This window comes from Halichoerus grypus, chromosome 12 (assembly GCF_964656455.1).
Source record: "Halichoerus grypus chromosome 12, mHalGry1.hap1.1, whole genome shotgun sequence".
Taxonomy (NCBI): domain Eukaryota; kingdom Metazoa; phylum Chordata; class Mammalia; order Carnivora; family Phocidae; genus Halichoerus; species Halichoerus grypus.
The window spans coordinates 99,625,427-99,649,240 of NC_135723.1; the positions used below are offsets into that span (position 1 = coordinate 99,625,427).

Below are 23,814 nucleotides of genomic sequence, written 5' to 3' on the forward strand. Positions count from 1 at the left end.
TTCCCTGCTTTAGGAGAAGCGGCAGCAGGTTGCTTTCTCCCCCAGCTGGGCAACCTCTCCATCTTCAGGTCCTGTGCGAGAGCAGTAACTTGGGAAGCATTCCCTGACAGCTGGAAGGATCTGTCGTAACATCTGTATTGTGGTTTTTGTGCTGAGCACCTGAAAACAGACTCAGAATGCCCAGAATGCGCACCACTTGAAGGGTAGAAGACACACGGACTGGCGGTGGGTCGGAGCCCTCCACACAATGCTACACCCTCGGATGCAGCCAGAGCCCTCTCTCATCGCCTCAGCTCTCCACGTAGTCAACCCTTAAACTGCTGGGTGAGATGAGCCACCTGAAGAAATGACTGTCCCTAGGCTCCAAGTCCCCCTTTCTGGGCTCTGCCCTGTGATGCTGGCTCTGGGACTCTGTAAACCACGCTTATCCTTTGCCAGGTGGCTTCCCGGTTGGTCCCCCGTAGGGCTCTGGGAGGGAGACGGGAAGGTGGGAGCCTGCTCTGCCTGCGGTGGTTCCTGTCGGGGTCACCTAGCAGCCACAGCCCGTCCCAGGAGCAGCCGTGATTGCCGCCTGCAGTTTGGTGCTCGCAGGACCCACCTTGCCACGACTCTTCGGGGACACCAGTGCCTCCTTAGGGAACCGAGGCCAGGGTCTGCAGAGAATCCCCCCCACGCCCGTGAGATTTCCCAAGTTCCTCCTCCTCTCTTTGTTCCCCCCGGCCCCGGAGCCCGAGCCGCTTCTGACAGCTACCCCCTCCGTGAAACTCAGTCCCTCCTTTTCGTCCGTCAGTTCTCCACGTTCTGGTTGTTATGGGTCAGATCTCCAAAAAGATCTGCTGAAATCTTTCCCTTGGTACCGCAGGATGCGACCTTACTTGGATGGGGCCATGGGGAGACAGCTAGCTGGGGTGAGGTCCCGGTGGAGAGGATCGGGGCACAGTATGACCGGGTCCTGGTAGGAAGAGGAGAGACACACACAGGGAGACGACAGCCAGGGAGGACCCTCCTCTTCAGAGAGGGTGCGCCCTGCCCCAACCCCTTGATTTCCGATTCGGGGCCCCAGAGCGGTGCGCCAACACCTTTCTGTTGTTTGAAGCACCAGCTTGTGGTACTTTGTTACAGCAGCTTTAGGAAACTGATACACTCGTTAACGATTATTTATATTAAATTCTCTGCTAAAATAACGGAGGCAGCTTTTGCCTCTGGACTGGTCCCTGGATGATGCTGAAATTGGGACCATTGCGGCTCTGGGGAAACAGACCCTCAAAAAGGACATTTGGGATGGATTCGGCCTTGTCCTTGGTCTTCAAGGCGGTGCTGAGTCTATGGAATGACCATAAGTGTGCTGGATCGTAGGCTCAAGCCAGCCTCGTCCTGTCTGGGGTACTAGAGGACAGTGGCTATTCAACTCAATTTTGTCATTTCAGGTGAGGGAGGAAAAAGCAGCTTCTTGAAGGGGGCACCTGGATTTGAACCAGGGACCTCTTGATCTGCAGTCAAATGCTCTACCACTGAGCTATACCCCCTCCTGTTAAAGAAAGTGTAATTAATAAGCTTACACTTCCACACACAGGCTGCTCATTCGGACTCAGTACAGAACTGCTAGGTCTGGGCAACTATAAACGCGGCCTCACATGCCATAACTATCCTCCTTTTCCAAAAAGGCACCATCCCTTCTCGGCACCAGCTTGGAAGATCCCTGAAGTTTCCATCTGAGACCACGATGTCTGTACCCGGCTTGGTATTCCGGCAGAAAGTGAAGCCCCGGGGTAAGGTGCTGCCCACTGAACGATGACTAGAATGTTCATTGTCAGCTTCTCCATGTTAGTCCTGCACGAATTTACCTTTTGATATAAGCAAATTGATCCTTTCTAGTTTATGGTTTGGGGGCGGTGTCAGGATGGCGTCGGGATGGTGCCTTGAGTGTTTGGGACAGATGCGGTGCGTGTGCTGGTTCTGGTGGAAACAGACTGGCCCCCAGCGCTGGGGCTGGCGGTGGGTGTGGGTGTTTCTTCAGCACGCCAGGTCTGCAGCTCGGCTTGGGGCATTGTTCCTAGAAAGCTTGCCTGGAGTCTCCTTTCCCCGTCCTCTTTCCTGGTGAGATATATATTTGTAATAAACGTTTGAGGCTCCATCTGGCTTCCGTTGCTGGACCCGAGGGCTCTGACTGCCACAGCGCGCTAAATCCTGAAGTGCCTTATGTTCCACGCTGCTGACAAATGCATCTCCAAGGGGGATGAAGTCGAGCAAAGCTTTTCCAACTTTCTGCAGTGAAGGATCAGCTTTATTTTTATTTTCCAAAATTCTGTCATGGCTCAATAACAGTGCATCAGACTTGCGGACTTTGAGACCACCACCCCCCCCCCCGCCCCCTGCCGCCAACACCAGAGCTGGCTAACGTCAGACTGTTGTAGAATTTCTAAGCATTGACAGAGAGCTCATGGACGACACTTTGAATGGCACCAGGCTCGTGCTTGCTTTCGCGACGTATTTACTGAAGGGCACCAGGCTCGAGGACAAGCTGACAATGAACTCCTCCGGAATAGAGGGATGACTTTACTATCTGTTGAGATAGTCATGCAAGCCCTCTGTAGAACTACCTTTTCCAACCAGCAGGCGAGTCATACTCCACCAGTTAGAAACTGCATTCACTTAAAGAATGCAGAAATGACCAGAAATGAGAGTGCTGTTGTGTGGGGGGCGGGGGGGGGGGGCAGACTCGCTCACTACTGTGCTGTGCATTTCTAGTGGGAAAGACAGGAAGTTCCTGGGGGTGCTTACAGGCAAGGAAGCAGCCAAATGCACATGGGCCCTGAGCTCTCTTCATTCCACAGAGAGGTGGGCTTGGACCAGGTGGAGCTGGGTGCCCCACAAAACGTGCACCTGTAGAAGGATCTTTCCTTGCACTGCTATACATTGTCATAGGGGGAGCTAGGAAGACCTCAGGAGCGCTCAGTTGACTGTAACAGTGGGAGTTTCTTGGTCAAGGAAGTAGCCTTCTTAGAAGAGCCTCCTTCTAATGAGTAACTCAGACCTACTGAGCTAGGTCCTTGATACTTCGTAGTTGATGGGGAAAGGACAGGAGCCTTCTGACTCATGTTGATTTGTGGTGTAAACACATCTCCTTTGTGGTGTAAACAAGCTAGATACACACACCTTTCTTTTGCAAAGGGTGTGTGCGGATGAGCAGACCTGGACTGGCATGGCCACTCCAGGGTGTCTTTAGGGACACAGGTTCCTTTTAGCTCTCTGGTCAGCCTTTTTTGAAATGTGGGTCCTATCCTCAAGGTTGACCCATGGTCCAAGGTGGCAGCTGGTACTCCAGCCATCACATCTGTGCTCCAAGTAAGAAGCAGGAGTAAAGGCCAAAAAAAGGACATGTCGTGTTTGTCCTTCTCTGAAGTTTTCCCAGAAGTCTTGTCCAATGACTGCATCTTATCCCTCTTTGCCTCCCCTAGCCAAAGAGAGGCCAGGAAATGTGGTCTTTAGGGTGGACATAACTGCTCTATAAAATCAGGGTTCTGTTACTAAGGAAGAGGGAAGAATGTATATTGGGTAGTTAACTGGTGAGCTCTGCCCCCTCCACACACACACATGCACACACACACACGCTCACACGCACACTCACACATGTATACATATGTGTGTGTTGCACAGTTTCTACTTTTTTTTTTTTTTTGTAAAGGGGGAAAATGTGGCTAGTATCTAGGGTCAGTATACTGCATAACTGCAGGGTACTATGTAACTGGTGGAGTTGTATAATGCACAACCTGTGCATCCGTACCTGGCTGCCCTGTCAATAACCATCTCTCCAGTGTTCCATCTATAAAGACCTATCATATGAATGCCTGCTGTTTCTCAGAGCTAATGAGATATTGCACTCCTTTGATAAATAGGTATGTTTCCACTCCTGTTTGATTACCAGGAAGCTCAGAGATGAGTTTTATATTCAGCAATAGTAGCTTCTCCTAACCTGGGCTCTCAGGAATAATTATTTACCTCCTCTCTGAATGCTCAGTCCTTGCCTTTTTTCCCCTTTCAATTTAAAAAATTGTGGTAAACAATACATAACATAAAATGTATTGCCTTAACCATGTTTAAGTGTACAATTCAGCGGCATTAAGTATACTCATATGGCTGTGCAACCATCCCCACCATCTGTCTCCTGACCTTTTTCATCTTCCCAAACTGAAACCCTGTCCCTGTTCATCAATAACTGCCCATCCCCCTGCCCCCAGCCCCTGACATCCCCCCTTCTGCTTTCTGTCACCATAATTTTGACAACCTCATATAGTCAGCCCTGTTTATACTTGTTTGATCGGTTGGACTTTTATGTATCTTTTATTGCGAGCTGCCTCAGATTCAATTTTTTTTGAAGCAAGCTTGGTATAAACAAATAAAATCAGGATGGTAATAATTAGGCACAAGGGAAACACTGAGAAAGCCTAGGGCAGGTTTCCTCTATCCCTTCAGGAAATGAGTATGGCTGAGATAAACATGACACACTCAGTCTTCACTACTTGTTGGAAAGCTAGATCCCGGGAGGCTGGGCCTAGGGGTAGCAAGGAGCTGTCCTTCCACTGGAGTGAAAGGTCCTCCACATAGAGGCATCGGGATTTGAACTGGTGACCTGTTGGTTTGCAATCAAATGCTCTACCCCTGAGCTGTACCCCCACCTCCCTTTGTCCTTTTAATAAGATACTTCCATAATTCCAGTCTTTGCCAAGCTGTGCTCCCACGGTGGGCCTCCTGGGGAGCTGCCTGAGCGCCTTCTCTGGGCACGCAGCTCCACACCTGTCAGAAGCTGCTCTCCACCTCCCGCCTGCGCACCTGTGTCCGCGTGAACACCCCTCTTCCCAGGTGATGCCAGTGATGATGATGCTGGTAGTGATTACCGGGTACCGGAGAGATCCTACCCATTCCCTCCACATCTAAGATGCTTGCTTTCTTTTTCTGCCTCTCCCGCTCTGTTTTGCTTTCCTTTCCCAGGGACTAAGACCTGGGACTGATCAGAGGCTTTCTCAGGGCTTACCCCAGGGGAGGCACCCGGCCTCCGGCAGGCAGAGAAAGCTGCAGCCCCAAACTGTGGGGGGAGGGGAGTGGGCAAGGACCAGCCCAGGTGTCGGCAGGCGGGAGGGCCGGGGTTGGGCATGGGGTGCTTGCTCTCAAAGAGCCCCTGCTCGGCGGTGATGCATTTCTAATATTGAGCCATTATTGCATTTCTGTTGAATCTTTCTTGGTTATGTTGTCCTGTACTATTGGATAGAATTTTCTGCTCTTGTATTGAGAGGATTCTGAAGTGAGATTGGCCTTCCCTGGTAGAGGAGGATGGTTCCCTGCTCGAGGGTCTACTAGTAGCTGCTCCCTGTGCTAGACCCTCCAAACAAGCTCTCGGGTCCATCTGTAGAGGATGTAGGCAGTCAAGCTCCCAAGACTCCAGACACAAGCAGATGAGGTGCTGTACTCGGCAGTCCGCCTTTCTTTAAAAAAAAAAAAAAAAAAAAAGAGTCAAGAGCGTTGGAAAGTGGATGAATTTTTTCCAGGATTATGAACACTTCGATGAACATAAGCGCACGTGTTGCCCACTTCTCCTGATTTCCCTATGATGGCTTCCTCAAAGTGAAATGTCAGGCTCAGGACGTGGCTCAGTGACGTGGCCCTCCCAGCGACTGTCACGCGTCCCCCCCTCACATCCCTCCCCTGTGGTCCCCCCAGGTCTCAACACAGACTCTGCCCCTCAGCAGGGTGCTAACAATCCGCTTCGGAACGGGGTCTGCTAATCCCCAACCGGCATAACCTCATTGTGGTCGTCCCGGTATGGAGCTCGGCTCCCAGACCCACATGCCAGACCCCGAATGCAAAGAGGCCCCCCTGATCTGACCCGGCTCTCAACACCTCCCCAGTCCGCCTCTCAATACAGATCCAGTGGGGCGCCTGGGTGGCTCAGTCGTTAAGCGTCTGCCTTCGGCTCAGGTCATGATCCCAGGGTTCTGGGATCGAGCCCCGCGTCGGGCTCCCTGCTCCGCGGGAAGCCTGCTTCTCCCTCTCCCACTCCCCCTGCTTGTGTTCCCTCTCTCGCTGTGTCTCTCTCTGTCAAAAAATTAATAAAATCTTTAAAAAAAAAAAAAAATACAGATCCAGTAAGCCGGAACGCCCTCCAGGTTCCCCGGGAAACCAAATTAGCTGTCAGAAGGTTGCTTAGTAAGGCTGCAATCAGAGCAAATGGAATCGAATGTTCTTGAGGGTTTTCTGCTCAGGCCACAGAAGTTGTTCATGAATTATTCCCATTCCAAAGTACTGTCCCTTCTCTGGAGGCCAGAATACTCACACCCACCAGAGTGGGCATCTCAGTGTGTCCTCGGCTGCCCCTACTAGGTGGCTGAGTCCTGTCACCCCATGTCCTGAACGCATGCACCCCTTCCCCGCCTCGTGTCTCCACTCTCCGACCTGCTAAGTGTGTTCGAGTCTTGGTTCACAAACGGAGGGCTAGAGGATACGTCACTTCATTTTTCTACAAAACAGCTTGATCTCTCTTTTGTGTCCCATCCTGCTGAATGACAGAAATTGAATGACTCAACTCTGGGGTTCCCCACAACTTCCCCTGTGCTGTGCCTAAATTCTGAAGGGGCTTTCGGAGTACCTCAGCTGTCGGGGAGGGTGGGCGTCTAGTCTGCCACCTGGTCTTGACCCCAGTGTGAGCACTGGGACCCTCTGATCCCATGCTGGTCCTGTCTGCATCTTCTGCTTGGCTCCCTGGTACTTGCCACCATGCCCATGTGGCCCTTCCGTGCTGGGACGGAGTTGGCTGCAGGTGCCAGTCTGTGTGGTCTGAATCCCCCAGCGCCCAGATGGCTGGAACGTGAAAGCTGAGCATTGACAGTTTGCATTGACAGGCTCATCCCTTCCCCCTGGTATTAAGGACGCAAGCTCTCCCTGGCTGGCTGGCTGGCTGGGGGGCGGGGGCTGGGGGGGGATAGGAGCCAGAGGCGCAGGAAATCTTAGTTACCATCTCCACTGTGACCGGCCGCACCTGAACTGCGGGAAGACTCAGCTGCCTGTCTCCCCTCCACTGACCCCAGGGCCCTCCATCCTTACAAGACAGCTCTCGCAGGGGCCTTCCTGCGAGTCAGCGTTGAACGCTTTCTGTGAATTGTCACCTTGAGTCTTCACGTCCACCCCTGAGCTGGGCACAATTATTATCCCCAAGTTGCAGATGAAGAAACTAAGGCTTAGAGAAATTCAGGAGCCCAGACAGTCTAACTCTGGGACTAAAGCTTGTGGACCATGTTGCAATTTCGAACGCACAGAGTGAATCGGGTCTCTGCGTGGCAGGACAAGATGAAACACCAGCCAGTTCCTTACTGTGTGCTTTCTCTTCTGAAATATTTGAGAGATAACAGTGCGTCGCCCGATACTGTAGGCTATTAGGCTATGATGCAATTAGTGAGGTCATAGCTCCCTTTTACCGATATTCCCGTCTCAAGAAGTCCCTTTGAGTGCGCCTGCTCAAAAACACATCTCTCGGGGTCACTTCTGCTGGTGGCCAATCCCATCTGTTGCGTGCTGATTCTAGTTTCATGTTCACGGGGCAATATTATCTTCACGTTTTAGGGGTATCACCAGCCCGCGTATAAACCAAAGTGGGCGTGTCCTAGGAGCTGGAGGGAAGCACTACCCCCCCACCCCCCAAACCTCTGGGCAAGTTGAGTCATTTCGCCAATCCCTGAGGTGCGAGCCCAGCTGGCTGGAGGAACACCAAGCAGCTAGAACTCATCGCCCCGTCCATCCACTCGTGACCTCACCCTGTGTTGCTCGTGATGCTCCTGATGCCACCAATGAGCCCGAAAGCATAGTAACTGGTTCTGTGAGCATGCTTCTTTGTTTCTCCTTGCTTTTCAGTGAAGTTGCCTTAGAAGTCAGCCTTTCTCCATGGTGCTAAGGGGAATACAGAGAGTTGTCGTCCTCACACACGGATGCACGGCTGATTAATGTAAGATACAAACCCTCATCAGAACCAGAAAACGAAAATAGTATTTTTTTTTTTTAAATTGGGGAGTGTAATTTCCTTCTGTTATACTTAAAAATACTTACTATGGGAAAGGGATTTTTAATTTTTTTATTATGGAAAATCTCAAATATATACAAAAGTAGTGGCATCCATCATTCAGTTATTGGTCAGGGTTCTCCACAGAGACAGAGACACAGAAGCAACAGAGGCGATGGTGGTGGAGGGAGAGAGGGGTTTATGATAAGGAATTGGTTCCTGTGATTGTGGAGGCTGAGACGTCCCGTGATCGCGCACCTGCAAACTACAGACCCAGGGAGGCTGGTGATGTGGTTCTAGTCCAAGCCTCCCGTCCTTAGAACCGGAGAGCTGCTGATGTAAGTTCTAGTCTGGGGCAGGAGAAGCCGATGTCCCAGCTCAAATAGGGAGAGAATGATTTGCCCCACCTCTGCCTTTTCCTTCTATTCAGGCCCCCGATGGATTGGATGATGCCCATCGGCATTGGGGAGGGCAATTGGCTTCACTTAGGTTTTACTGATCCAAATGCTAATCTCATCTGGAAATACCTCACAAGCACACCCCAAAATAATGTTTATCTAAATATCTATGTGCCCTGTGATCAGTCAAGTTGACATGTAAAATTAACCATCATATTTTCAACATGGCCAAGCTCATTAGAGATAGAGGCTTGACCAGAGTTCAACCTTTGGCAAGAAGATGTCACTGGAAGGACTGTGTACTTCCTTTGCATAAGGATGCTCCTCATGTCTGCTTGTTTCTCTTTTTGTGGAATTGGGACTAAGTGGTGTGTTGAGGGGTTGTTAACCTCGTCAATTTCCCCATCGAACATTTATCTCATGGCTTTAGCAGGCATTGGTGATACTTGCTTACATCTCTTATGTCATTAGGAGCTGCAAATGGTTTTATTCCCATCCTCTACCTCATTAGCTCAAATTCTTTTATAAGGAAAGATATCCTTTACCAGCTATTTGGTTCTGCTGGAATATAGTTAATAGCAAAGGTATAGAACAAATGCTTGATTCTTTCCTTTTATTTATGAATTTTCAGAATAATGAATCCATGCCTTAGCAACCTCCAGATTTGACCAGTGAGAGCTTTAAATATATATACATATCCTCATGGATTAACGGATTTTTAAATGCATGTTTTCTGTGTTTCAATCAGTTACACTAATTTTTCTTTTTGATCTTCAAATAATCCCACCTTTGGCCACTGGGCACTTGTTTAATTTGGCTCCTATGTCCACTTACCATGCTTCTACTAGTCTTTGAGAATTTCTGTGTGGGTGAGTGTGAGGGTGTGTGTTTGCACAAGCAAAATGAGATTGCCAGGCTGGGTGGGCTGCCTTTAGTAGGCATCAAGCCCCATCACACAGATGGACTTGTATTTGTCTGCAAGGTGGAGGAAGGTGAGCCTCACAGGGGAAGGGTTGGCCGGAGCTCCGGAGCATGATGGGAAGGACAGGTAGAGAACACAGAGTCTTGGGAGAGAACTCCAGCAGAACCGGGGAGCGCCAAGGGCTCAGGCCTTAGCGGGGGGAAGCCCCACAGGAGCTGCTTGCCTGGAAGAGGCCGGAGCAGACCTGGCTGAGGATGGGCCTCGGTGCAGATTGTCCACACTGGGGATTCTGGCAAAACACAGCAGAAAGGGGGAGGACATTCAAACAGACCCATGCTGGATTCCCCACCAGTCTTGGTGGGTGAGACCTTATATGATTTATTTTTAAATTGTATATTTTATTTTAAAAAGATAAACACCGAACTCACAGAATTCATATGATACAGTGTTCAAAAGGTACAAAAAATATGCTGTTGGAAGCAATTGTCGCTCAGGAGGTGAATGGATAAACTGTGGCGCATCCAGACAAAGGTATATTATTCAGCGCCGAAAAGAAATGAGCTCACGAGCCAGGAAAAGATGTGGAGAAATCTTAAATGCCTATTACTAAGTGAAGAAGCCAATCTGAAAAGGCTGCATACTGTATGGCTTCCCGAAAAAGGCAAAACTATGGAGATGGTCAAAAGTTCAGTGGTCGCCAGGGGTTTTGGGGGTGAGAAGAGAGATCAACAGGCAGAGCACAGAGGATTTTTAGCGGGGGGTGAAGGTACTCTGCATGATACTGTAATCATGAATGCGTGTCATTGTACATTTGTCCAAACCCATGGGTGATTATGATGTGCATCACGGTCGCAGACGTACCACGCTGGTGGGGGGTGTTCATAGCGGGGGCGGCTGGGGGTGGGTGGAACGCAAGGGTATATGGGAAATTCCTGTACCTTCCTCTCAATTTTGCTGTAAACCTAAAACTAAAAAAATAAAATCTTTTTTTAAAAAGATTTTATTTATTTGAAAGCAAGAGAGTGAGAGCGAGCGAGCACGAGCAGGGTGAGGGGCAGAGGGAGAAGCAGGCTGTCCGCTGAGCAGGGGGCCCGATGTGGTGCTGGATCCCGGGACTCCAGGATCATGACCTGAGCCAGAGGCAGACACTTAACTGACTGAGCCACACAGGCGCCCCTAAAAATTTTAATTTAAAGATTTTATTTATTTGAGAGAGAGAGAGACAGAGACAGAGACAGAGAGCATGAGCAGGGAGGAGGGACAGAGAGAGAGGGAGAAGCAGGTTGCCCGCTGAGCAAGGAGTCCCATGGGGGCCTCCATCCCGGGACCCTGGGATCATATCCTAGGACCCTGGGATCATGACCTAAGCCAAAGGCAGACACTTAACCAAGTAAGCCACCCAGGTGCCCCCTAAAAAAATAAAATCTCAAGAATAAATAAATAGATTTAAAGAATAACATGTGAAAAAGGTACGCAGTCAAAATTCTCCCTCTTCCTCATCTGACAAACCTCCCTCTTCTGATGCTTGGAGGAAAGCCAGATTAAGTTTCTTTTACAGTCTTCCAGTCTACATGTAGCTAATGCATAGGCTCTCTTGGACTTTATTAATAAGAACTCACCCCTTCCTAGCCCTAGGAGAAAGGAAACCCCAGAGTCAGAGACTCAAAGTCCCTGCGTGCATGCCATGCTGTGAGTGAGACAGCAGCCAGCTGGAGGGAACTGTCGGGTAATTACAGGGGACTTCTGGATTTGAACCAGGGACCTTGCGATCTGCAGCCAAGTGCTCTAACCTCTGAGCTACGCTCCCTGCCTGAGCAAAGAGATCTTCACATTTTGGTAGCTACACCCAAGACACCTGGGAGAACTAGACTTAATGTTTATCGAACACTTTTAATGTGCTAGAGAAACTATTCTAAGAGAGATATATATATATAGAATATAGATACATATATATAGATATAGATATGATTTAAAAACCGTCTTGGTGGTATTATCACCACCACCACCATCACCATCCTCATCGAGGATGACACGGACACAGGGGATTAAAGCAACTTGTCCCAAATTACAGAGTAAGTGACAGACTGAGAGCTAGCCACCACTTTGCTCATACGTCATACTCATTTGCAGAGCTTTGTCTTGTAAGTATTTTGGTGGAAATATTTGTCTTATAAATATTGTGTGGAAGAAATGTGCTTTGAGTGGAATGCAAAAGACAATGCCTATGAAAATCTTGTGACCAAAATACATATTGCAGGGGCGCCTGGGTGGCTCAGTCGTTAAGCGTCTGCCTTCGGCTCAGGTCATGATCCCGGGGTCCTGGGATCGAGCCCCGCATCCGGCTCCCTGCTCGGAGGGAGGCCTGCTTCTCTCTCTCCCACTTACCCTGCTTGTGTTCCCTCTCTGGCTGTCTCTCCCTGTCAAGTAAATGGATAAAATCTTTAAAAAAAAACAAAAAAAAAACAAAAAAAAACAAAATACATATTGCAATACAAAAAAAATCAGCACTAAGAATACTCTTTAATTAGCACATTTTGCTCCGAGCTTACCAGTCACCTCAGCACTGGTATCAGAGCATTTTCACTAAATATATTATGGGCTGCAGAGCAAATTGAAGGTGGCTGTCCGGGGACCTGGAAATCCATGGGTTTCCTGCACCTTCCCAGAGCCACCTGCCTACCGCCGTCTCTTTCCTGTAATTGGGGGAGCAGCCCACCACACTGTGGGGAGCAAAAGGAGCCTCTCTGTACTCTGACCTGCACACCCACCTACCCCCTCAAAACTGCCAGAAACCGGTGAGGCTTCCGCCGCTCAGGAGGGCCCACCATCTACAGGTGGCTGGTCCAGATGGACAGGAGCTTTAGGAGGAAAGTGCTCACCAGATTTCAAGGAGTCCAGAAGCCCCCCAAAACATAAAATATCTCATTTAGAAATGTTTATATTGATTACACGTTGAAATGATAATGTTTTGGATCTACTGCACTAGAATACAGAAATCAGGGCGCCTGGGTGGCTCAGTTGGTTAAGCGACTGCCTTCAGCTCAGGTCATGATCCTGGAGTCCCAGGATCGAGTCCTGCATCGGGCTCCCTGTTCAGCAGGGAGTCTGCTTCTCCCTCTGACCCTCCCCCCTCTCATGTTCTCTCTGTCTCATTCTCTCTCTCAAATAAATAAATAAAATCTTTAAAAAAAAATTAAAAAAATACGGATATCAGTTTCACCAATTGCTTTTTACTTTATATTTTTAAAAATGTCCCACCTTTGTTGAGATATAATTGACATTTAACATTGTATTAGTTTAAGGTGCACGACATAATAATTCAGTATTTGTATATACTGTGAAATGAGCGCACAATAAGTCTAGTTAACATCCATTGCCTCATATAGTTATATATTTTTTTCCTGGTGATGAGAACTTTTAAGATGTACTCTCTTAAAGATTGATGGATGGATTGATTGATTTGTCAGAGAGAGAGAGAGAAAGCACAAGCAGGGAGGGCAGGCAGAGGGAGAAACAGGCTCCCCGCCGAGCAGGGAGCCCCACGCGGGACTCAGTCCCAGGACCCTGGGATCATGACCTGAGCCGAAGGCAGACGCTTAACGACTAAGCCACCCAGGTGCCCCAAGATGCACTCTCTTAGAGGCAGCCGGGGTGCTGAGTTGGTCGGGCACTCAGCTCATATCTCCTGTGGTGAGATCAGCTCCAGTGCAGAGTCCGCTCGGGATTCTCTCTATCCCTCTGCCCCTTCCCCTACTTTCTCTCTCTCTCTAAATAAATAAATAAAATCTTTTAAAAAAATCTACTTTCTTAACAACTTTCCAAATACACAACACAGTATTGTTAGCTATGCCACCATGCTGTACCTTACATCCCAGGACTTAATTATGACTGGAAATTGTACCTTTTGACACTCTTCACCCACCCTTTTTTTTACTTTACTTAATGTGGTTAGCTTGCATACTATTTCTGGGGCTGGCAAGGCTGACCTCGCCTGGGACCCCAGAGCTCAGGATGTGAGTTTCTCTCTGCTCTCTCTGGTCCTGGTTCTTGGGAGCCTGCTCTCAGCAATGCTGTGGGCAGAGGGCAAGAGAGGATGGGGGAATGGTTGCAAGAGAGGATGGGGGAATGGTTGCAAATCAGCTTTGCAGCCAGAACGCAGGATAAAATACACAGTGCACACAGGGGGCACCCGGATTTGAACCGGGGACCTCTTGATCTGCAGTCAAATGCTCTACCCCTGAGCTATACCCCCAGGCATGTAGGCCTTGTCTCACGCACACTCTTCTACCCACAACAGCTGCAACCGGTCTTGCCGGCCTCTGCAGCCTCCGCGGCCTCCCCGCCTCCAGCTTCCTTCCGAACTGGCCTTTCTGCTCTGAACACCAGCTTGCTCTCTTCCCTGGAGTTAGGTGGATCGAGGGGTCAGACGCCCACAGCCGGAGTCAGCAGAGGTTCGGGGAACCTCTCCTTATCTAGACGCCAAAACCCAGGCCTCCTGGAGCCCCTCTCCACGCCCTGCACGGGGTCTGAGAGCACGGGCCACCTGTTTGTTTTTCCATCTAGCATCTTCTCTCATCTGCCCCCCTGGGGTCCTTTCTCCCTTTTGCCCTTCTCCTCCCCCGGCCCATTCCCTGGTGTCACTCAGGGCCTTCCCCTCCGCTCTCCTCTCCTAGCCGCCGAGACCTCGTGGGCCCTTACTAAATCAAGATTGTCTTCCCCCAAGCTAACTCCTGGCCTGCGCTGTGAATGGGAGACCAGGCCCAGTAAATACAACGGAATCGGTGACCCAAGCTGCGAGAACTGTGAAAATAACAGGAGCAACACTGGAGGGCTCGTGGAGGGCTCGTCCTGGTAAATAAGAAGACCTCTACTAAAGCACACGACTGAAAACAGCCTGAGGACAGACAGACCACCTGAATCCCAGACCTGGGGAACCGCCAATGTAAAGCCACAGTGTAATAAAATAACCACAGATGTTTATCCAGCCGTCATTATGTTCGGGACAATTCCATAGGGGCTGTGATTGTTACCCCCATTTTGCAGATGAGGAAACTGAGGTGCCCAGATCTTCCATAAGTAATCTAACGTGCAATGATTAGTCAGTGAGCTTGCGAACCCAGGCGGTCGAGCTCGCCCACATACCTCACCTCGCCATACACTGCCTGATAGCAACCGCGGTCCCAAATGCACAGGGAAAGGAAAGGCCATTTATGTAAATTATGCTGGGAGAATTTAGTTGGCCATTTGGGAAAAATTATTAAAGTAGCAACTAAGCTTCTCTTTGTGTATCAAAATAAAGTCCAGGTGGATTAAAGCATGACATATAGAGGCGCCTGGGTGGCTCAGTCATTAAGCGTCTGCCTTCGGCTCGGGTCATGATCCCAGGGTCCTGGGATTGAGCCCCGCATCGGGTTCCCTGCTCAGCGGGAAGCCTGCTTCTCCCTCTCCCACTCCCCCTGCTTGTATTCCCTCTCTCGCTGTGTCTCTCTGTCAAATAAATAAATAAAATCTTTAAAAAAAAGCATGATGTATAAATAAATAAAAGCAAACGAGTATAAATGAATATCTAACTGATTTAAGAACAGCAAGGAAAGCAGTCCCGTGGAAGAAATCACAACAGAAAATAGCAATAGATTTGGCTAATAAGCATTAAAAGTTTAAGTAGGTGGACAAAATCAAAAGGTTAATAGCAACCTGGGAAAATATTCTCATCATTTATGATAGACAAAATATTACAAATTAATATCCTTCACATGTAAAGAGCCCACATATAATGACAAAAGTCATCAAGGATGTGTTCAGTCTCAATAAATCAGAATAAACCTTAGTAAAACCAAAGAAATACTAATTAAAACATTATAATATTTTACATCCATCAAATTAGAAAAAAAAATTTTCTACAATAAAATGTATTACTTTCAAAATCAGAAAAACCAATAAATATTACAAATTTAAGAATATTTCCTTCTAGGGGCGCCTGGGTGGCTCAGTTGTTAAGTGTCTGCCTTCGGCTCAGGTCATGATCCCAGGGTCCTGGGATCGAGCCCCGCGTTGGGCTCCTTGCTCAGCGGGGAGCCTGCTTCTCCCTCTCCCACTCCCCCTGCTTGTATTCCCTCTCTTGCTGTCTCTCTCTCTGTCAAATAAATAAAATCTTTAAAAAAAAAAAAAATTTCCTTCTAGGGGCTCCTGGTCGCTCAGTTGGTTAAGTGTCCAATTCCTGATTTGGGCTCAGGTCGTGATCTCAGGGTCCTGGGATCAAGCCCCATGTCGGGCTCTGTGCTGGGTGAGGAGCCTGCTTAGGATTCTCTCTCTCCCTCTGCAACCCCCCTGCCCCCCAATCACGTGTGCTCTCTCTCTCTCTCAAAACAAAAACAAAACTATTCCCTTCTAGTAATTATAAGCAATATAATTTCCTATTGACATAATTAATAAGTAATTGCTTTAAGATCAAAAGAATCAATGGAATACTTATTTGGGAAATATGCATTATAATTTAGGTTTGTAGGAATAGTTTCTTCCATTTTGAAGATGAGGACACAGCCTCAGAAAGTTTCCAAGAGACTCAATTTCAAGACCTCCCGGGTCCAAGTCCGTGGCTATTTCCATGATACCACACTTCTTCCATCCGTTTGTGGTAACGGTTGGGTAACTGGAAGAACCTGAGGGTGGGCTCACTGGGGGTCTCTAAGACTTACCACCTCAGCCGCCATCTTGCCCCCCTGCGAGTTAGGAGGTGCGTCAACCTAAGATATTAATAATGGCTTGGATATGTTGAGTGTTTAGTATGCGAGGCCCTGCTCATACCTCTTCCCATTTAACCCTCCCAAGGACCCTTTGAGGTGGGTACAATTATTATCTCCTGTGAAGTAGCTAAGATGACCCCGATTTTGTAGATGAAGAAATAGAATACTAGAGGGTTTTAAATAACTTTCAGTCACGCAACGAATACTTAGTAAGCACCCACTCCGTTCCAGGTTCCAGTCTAGCACCGAGCGAGGCCTCAGCAGCGAACAAGGCGAACAAGGTCTCTGCCCTGGAGGAACCTATGTTCTGAGAGGTGTGGGGTGACAGCCAAGAACACAAAGGAAGCAGATCATTGCAGATACGGAAAGCACGAGCGTCACATGGAGCGGGGTGATGTGATGGAAGATGATGGGGCGCAGTGGAGTGCTCAGGGAAGCGACAATTCGAGCCCCAGTCTGGATGATAAGCCAGTGGGTCAGATGGGGACGCAGAACCTTCCCGGCTGTGGGTACAGACCTGCCGGGGCTCTGAGGCAGGGACGAGCTCGGCGGGACGGGGGGAGTGTGACCAGCGCCCGTGTGGCTGCAGCCAAGGGACGGTGTGGGACAGGGGTTCAAACAGAGGGCAGCGAGGCGGGACAGGGTCAGACAGTGGCCGTTGTTTCTCGGGCCACCGAGGAAAGGGCGGAGCCTCGGCTGAAGGCAGACTGTCTCGGCCCATGGACCGCGGCCCCCGCCTCTGAGACCCTCTCATGGGCTCCCTGCAGGGGACTCAGCCCAGGGCCTGCCGTGTCAGGCCAGTCCCACTGCAACAGGCGTCCCCGTGTCAGTCTGTAAGTCCCCTTGGCCATGAACTTAGGTTTGTCATTGTTGCTTCAGTCCATCTGGCTCCTGGCCTCGTGGGGGCAACTTTCTAGTGGAGGAGGCACACCCGTCCCTCAGGAGACACACTGTCACTCAGGCACTCCTTGAGAGGTGATTGTGATGATGGCCTTGAGCCCGTACATGGGGCGGGGTGACCTGAGTCTGTGGGGCTCCGGAGGGCTTCTCCATCTCACCTTGCGGGAGAAAGGGAAGTTAGGCGGAGACGAGTGGTTCCCGAGGACCCCGTGCAGTTCGGGTAGAGGCCTGAGCCAGAAGAGCAGGGAAGGCCAGGATGCCCGAGTCAGGGGAGACAGCCTCCTGTGGGTTGAAGGGGTCCCCCCAAATTCATGTGCTCCCAGGAACCTCAGAATGTGGCTTTATTTAGAAATACGGTCATTGCAGGGGCACCTGGGTGGCTCAGTCCGTTGGGCGTCTGCCTTCGGCTCAGGTCATGATCTCAGGGGCCTGGGATCGAGCCCCGCATCGGGCTCCCTGCTCAGCGGGAAGCCTGCTTCTCCCTCTCCCTCTGCCCCTCCCTGTGCTCGTTCTCTCTCCCTCTCTCAAATAAATAAATAGAATCTTAAAAAAAAAAAGAAATATGGTCATTGCAGATACAATTAGTTAAATTAAGATGAGGTCATACCGGATTAGGGTGGGTCCTTAATCTAACCCGACTGTTGTCCTTATAAAAGGAGAGACACCCAGATGGAGACACAGGAGAACACCACGAAGACACACACACAAGGAAGGTGCCATGTGATCAGAGAGGCAGACACTGGAGTGAAGCAGACATGGGAGTGAAGCGTTTCTAAGCCAAGGGGTGCCAAGGATTGCTGGCAGCCGCCAGAAGCTAGAAGCGAGGAACAGGTTCCCCCTCAGCTTCTGGGGTGTAAAGCCACCCAGTCTGCGGTACTTTGTTAGGGCAACTCTGGGAAACTGGTACACAGCCCAGCGGAGGGCTGCAGAGCCAGGCAGGGCCTGGTGGGCCCGTCGGGACTCTGGATTTTACCCTCAGAGCAATGGCGAACCACTGCTCTGGGGGTGACAAGTAAAAGAGGACCACGGTCAAATCTCATTTTCAGAGGATCCCTCCAGGTGCTCTCGAAGCATCCAAATCCATCGAGCGTCGGGAATCGGGCCCCACAAGGACCCAGCCACGGCCCCAAAGCCCTGCCGGCTCACACGGAACCACACACGCTGTTCCTCAAATGCCAGGCGACTGCTCACCTCCCTCCCCTGCCCCGCAGGCGCCGGCCTTCCCGGTTCCCAGCCCGGCCGGCCGCCCGCCCGGTCCCCGACTCCCGATCTGCGTCCCGCGGACAAGCACGAGCCGGTGGGCCTTCCGGGAGAAGGTCCGGCAACACGCATCAAAAGCCTTAGGGGAAAAAGTCCACACCCCGTGCCAGGGCAGTTCTACCGCCCGGAAATAGCTGGACCAATGTTTGAACACGCATGAAAGAACAGACAAGAAGCGCAGCCCCTCGGCAGGGTGCTTCTCGAGGTCCCCGTCGCGGGCTGCGGCCTCCAGCCTCCGGCCTCCCCGAGCCTGCGGAGAGCGGGCAGAGCAAGCGCGGCCCGCGAGCGCGTCCCTGCGGCCTGCAGCTGGGGGCCGGCCTCCGCCCGCCGCGCCCCGCGACTCCCTTCCCGCGGCCCCTCCGGGTGGGGTCGGTGTCTGCGCCCCCGCCGCGCGGCGAGCCCCGAGGCCTCGCCTTTGTGTTCGCGCCCCGATCTGCACAAAGGACGGGCCCCGCGAAGCTCGGGGAACGGGGCCGGGCAGGCGGGGCGCGCGAGGAGACGAGCACACGGGAAAGGGCTGGCCCCAGGCGGCGGAGGCCGCGGCTCCGGGCCGCCCCGCAGGCAGACACCCCGGGCTTCTGGGGACGGCCCCCTGGTGGGCAGCGGCGGCCGCCCGCGCCACCACCGAGAGGCCCGCGTTCCTAGAGCGGCCGCGGGCGGCCAGGTGCGCGCGGCGGCCTCCGGGCTCCCGGCTCCGGGCTCCGGCCGGCAGGGGGCAGCACGGCCGCGACCGCCCCACGTGGCGGGGGCGCGGGCAGCTAGGCCGAGGGCCCGGGCCGGCCCGGGGGCGCTGGGCGCCTCCCGCGGCTGGGCGGGCGGCAGGTCCGGCCGAGCAATTTTAAAAATTCGAGTTATTAAATATTAAATGTACAAAACGCATATATACATGTATTTAAAATAAATCTATAGAAATAACGTTTTTTAAAATAAAAAGCTGGCTTTCCGGCAGCTCCATCCGCTCGCAGCACGCTAGCCGCGCCGGTCCCCGTTTCCCAGGGGCGCGCTCGGGCCCGGGCTGCCGGGGAGTCGAGGAGGGCGCGGGCGGGAAGGGCCGGAGCGGAGGCCGGCGCGGGCACTGGGCGCGCGGCGGGGCGGGGCGGGGGCCGGTGCTCGGGGCCGGGGCGCGGGGGGCCGCGTCGGCCGTGCGGGGGCTGAGCGTGCGGCCGCCGAGAGCGGGACGGCGCCGCGGAGCCGGCCGACTGGGAGCCCGAGAGGCTCGGCGGCGCCGCGGGCCTGCGCAGACAGACGGACGACAAGGACAGCTCGCAGCCGGCCGCGGAAGGGTGGGAGGGCTTCCCGGCTGCCGGGCAGACGCCAACGGCCCCATCTCCCCGCAGCCCAGCTCCGCTCAGGCTTGGGCTCAGGAGGGACTAGGGTGACCCTCCTCCCGAGGCGGGGGCAGCCCAGAGGGTTCCTGTCGTTGCCCCGGGCACCCCGCGACTGCGGTGGGAGGATTGGGCAGTGACCCGGGGGCTCTACCTAATATCGAGGCTGAAATATCGGAGGGAATGATAAAATACATATCTTTGAAAGGGTTTGGCTTAGCTTTAATGAAGAAAATAGTCTGCATCCCAAGCGGGCAGAGACTGGGCAGGGGCGGGGGGGTGGTTTACCTGTGTTCCTTCCTGCACAGAGTCACCCGTGGCTCCTTCACCCCATCACTTAACATGCATTGAGTCCCTCGCTTGGGTCAGCCCGGGGCGCTCAGGGGAGCCCAGGGGAGCCCCGAGGAGCCGGGGGACCCTCCAGGCTGCACGCAGCCATGTTGTGTGGCCGAGGGTCCTGCAGACGCCTCTTGCACCTGGATCTCCTCTTGCCGTCCCAGTGTAGGCTGTTGCTGTAAAAATAACTTTGGGGATCCTTGCAGCTTCTGACAGGGCTTTTCTGGCCATCTGTGCTATTCCCCCCCCCCAACACCCCGCCTTCCAGGGATTCTTGGAGAGTGTCACCTCCCTAGATTTCACCATGACTCGCCACTGTCTGATGAGAACATCTGCCCAGTGATGGAGAGGTTTTAGAGAGTAGAAATGCATATACCCCCTAAAAGAAGAAAGAAACTTAAGAACCCCCCTGATCTATCAGAGAACGAAGTAAGTGTGCGATGAGTTGCTGGATACATTAAACACACAGAGTTTGGATTGAACTGAGAAGTAAGGGAGAAGGGTGGTTAGAGACCCCCAGGGCAGCCCCAGGGCCGGAGAGGGCTGAGCAGGTGGGCTTAGTACCCCCCTCGGGTTGGTGCTCCAACTTGGCACCCGGCTGCAGGTATTTCACTTGTTTACCTTCAGAAGATGGTTTTATTTAAACGGGATTCTGGGGCTAAAAACAAAAGCCTGAAAACACGGATGAAGCACAGAGCATTTGGCGGATCATGGTAAATTTAATGAAGATGTTGTGTCCTTAATCTGAGATTCTAAAATATTATAGATTTCGTTCCTACCTATTTAGTTTCTTCCAAGGAAGAAATGGCTTCATTTCCCAGGTGTGGAGATGGTTAAACGTCCTCATACTGCGTGGTAAATGAAATGATTTCTTCTGTTACATTTACGGACAAGACTTGATACCTTCTCTTGAAGAAATAAAGGGCTCAGTCAATTTTAAGATAAACTTTTATTGGTTGGGACTCAGAAATTCCTTTCACAGAAAAATATAACAATGCTATTTTCTTTTGGGAGAGAAGGGTTTTCAATTAAATTCTGAAATTCTATTATGCGATTATTACATACTAATGAGAGTTCATCTTTTTGGTAAAATGAACACCCAAGCATGTTTGTATGCAGTTTATGCTCATTCCAAGACTCTAAGGAGCTGGCACAGATTCGGGCAAGAAAAATGTGTCTATTTCTTCTCAATATGTCTACTGTTTGAATTAAATATACTGGAGAGATTGGTGTAATTTGGTCTGGATATTGACTTGCTTTTTTAGCAGTGCTCTGAAATGTTGGTTTCATTTTTTTCCAAACCTATTTCAAAATATATTACAAACCTTTGGCTTAGTAAATCATCAATTAAGTCAAGATAAGCTAAGGAAACCACCGCATTAAAGTGGGAAGGGAATAATAATAATTTTAGTTGGGTATTTGTTATTAAATTGTTCAAGGGAAACCAATTTACTGCTTTTGCTTTTGGACAAAATTAATGTGACTTTTAGGGATGATGATTAATCCAAGTAGGACAATACACACATAAACATTTTATGTTAGATTTTAACACCTTAGATTTCAGAATCTGTATAAATAAATTGCCTGCAGAAAATCAGATCGTGGAACCGTGTGGCTCTTGGATCATACCTTCAGTGGGAGAATGGCAAAAGTCACATTTCATAACCTGTTTAATTTTCTGCTGAATTTAGCTTAAATCCAATCAATTTCAATTCTTTGAGGGCACAACCTTAGTATTTGTGTATCCTGTAAATAAAGAACTGATTGAATATAGTTCTTAAGGAGGGTGTATACTTAGACTATACCGATTCTGAAATCAAACAGTTTGTTATCCTGATATTCATTATTTAAATAAAAATTACTAATGAGGATAGAAATTTTCCTTGGTATATTTTGTCATTAAAATTCAACTTTGCATTACTCTAGCTGATAGACAGTGGTGGTGCTCCCGTCTTATACTCGAGTTATTTTGAGAACCTGGATATTATTTTACAAAGAAAAAGGGAGTTTCGTTCTCATGGTGGTGGTGGAAGGGATGGTGAGAACCAAGAGGTGGTGTAGGCCTGGAAGATGAAAGTGTGATTTTATTAGCAGGTGCGTTTTCTTTGTAATAATCTCCCTCACCCAGCTCCTTCTCTGTTAAGCAAATGGCTTGTTAGGTCCCCACTTCAGAAACAGAAGGGGAGCCCCTGGCCTTAACACACAGCTCTCTCTTCCCAAATGCCTGAAGCAGGAGAGGGGCTCATTTTTATTTTTTTTTTTTTTTTTTTTTTTTTTTAAAGATTTTATTTATTTGAGAGAGAGAGAATGAGAGAGAACACATGAGAGGGGGGAGGGTCAGAGGGAGAAGCAGACTCCCTGCCGAGCAGGGAGCCCGATGTGGGACTCGATCCAGGGACTCCAGGATCATGACCTGAGCCGAAGGCAGTCGCTTAACCAACTGAGCCACCCAGGCGCCCGAGGGGCTCATTTTTAAAAACAGGGGCTAGGGGCGCCTGGGTAGCTCGGTCGGTTAAGCAGCAGACTCTTGATATCAGCTCAGGTCAAGATCTCAGGGTCATGGGATTGAGCCCCATGTCGGGCTCTGCACTCAGCGTGGAGTCTGCTTGAGGTTTTTTCTCTCTCTCCCTTTCCCTCTGCCCCTCCCCTTGCTCTCCCTCTCTCTTTCAAGTTAATAAAGAAATCTTTTTTTTTTTTTTTTAAGATTTTATTTATTTATTTGACAGAGAGAGACACAGCGAGAGAGGGAACACAAGCAGGGGGAGTCTGAGAGGGAGAAGCAGGCTTCCCGCTGAGCAGGGAGCCCGATGTGGGGCTTGATCCCAGGACCCTGGGATCATGACCTGAGCCGAAGGCAGACGCTTAACGACTGAGCCACCCAGGCGCCCCAATAAAGAAATCTTTAAAAAATAAAAAAAGGGGCATCTGGGTGGCTCAGTCAGTTGAGCAGCTGCCTTCGGCTCAGGTCATGATCCTGGAGTCCTGGGATCGAGCCCCTCATCGGGCTCCCCGCTCAGCGAGGAGTCTGCTTCTCCTTCTGACCCTCCCCCATCTTGTGCTCTCTCTCTCTCTCTTTCAAGTAAACAAATCAATAAAATCTTCAAAAAAAATTAAAACAAACAAACGGGGACTAGCTGGATGGCCCAGCCACGGAGGAACCGGCCCCTACCAGCCGGCAGGTGCACGGGGCCTTCCCAGGGGGCCTGGGCTGGGCTGGGCCGGGCTGGGCTGGGCCTGGCCGTCCAGCAAGCTGTCAGCTTTCAGCCATCTGCAGAACTTCCGCAGTGTCCACGGGACAGTCCGAGCTGCAAATCAGAGAGAAATAGTACTCTTTGCCTTTTTTTATTAAGGATCCACGATGAAGAAATTGGAAGGCAGTGTGTAGGAGCAGTTAACAGCAGCCACTTGGGGCCCCACACACTTAGGTTTCAATTCTGGCCATGTGACCTTGGGCTCATTGCTTAACCTCTCTGAACTTCGTCTGGAAAACGGGGGACGAATACCGATTTCACAGGTCGTCACAGGATAAGATTCAATGAAAGCATTTACTTGGCGCAGTGCCCGGAACACGGTAAGACCCAATGAATCGTCCCTCATGAACTCAAGGCTGGGGCTCATGACGGACCGGAAGTTCCCGTGTAAGGCCACCGTCAGTGCTAGCTTTAATTTTTCTCTTCCTTTTCTCTTTCTTTCCTTTCTTTCTTCTCTCTCTCCCTTTCTCGCTTTCTTTCTTTAAAGAAAAAAAAAATCCTTTTAACCAAGAGTTACCTCTTGTAGAAAGTAGAACTAAAAGCGTTAGATTCTATTTTAACTAACAATACTCACGTCAAGGAACCCAACTAAAAGTGGTAAATGCAGAACTGATTTTTTAAAAATTGAGATCTAG

At 50.5% G+C, this 23,814-nt stretch overlaps 2 non-coding genes across 2 annotated transcripts; both read right to left on the reverse strand.

Moving 5' to 3' along the window:
• Positions 1-1,454: 1,454 nt before the first annotated feature.
• On the reverse strand, positions 1,455-1,526 carry TRNAC-GCA (transfer RNA cysteine (anticodon GCA)). The gene has a single exon. It is a non-coding gene; the product is annotated as a tRNA-Cys (tRNA).
• A 12,018-nt stretch (positions 1,527-13,544) lies between these two features.
• On the reverse strand, positions 13,545-13,616 carry TRNAC-GCA (transfer RNA cysteine (anticodon GCA)). The gene has a single exon. It is a non-coding gene; the product is annotated as a tRNA-Cys (tRNA).
• Between the last annotated feature and the right edge of the window lie 10,198 nt (positions 13,617-23,814).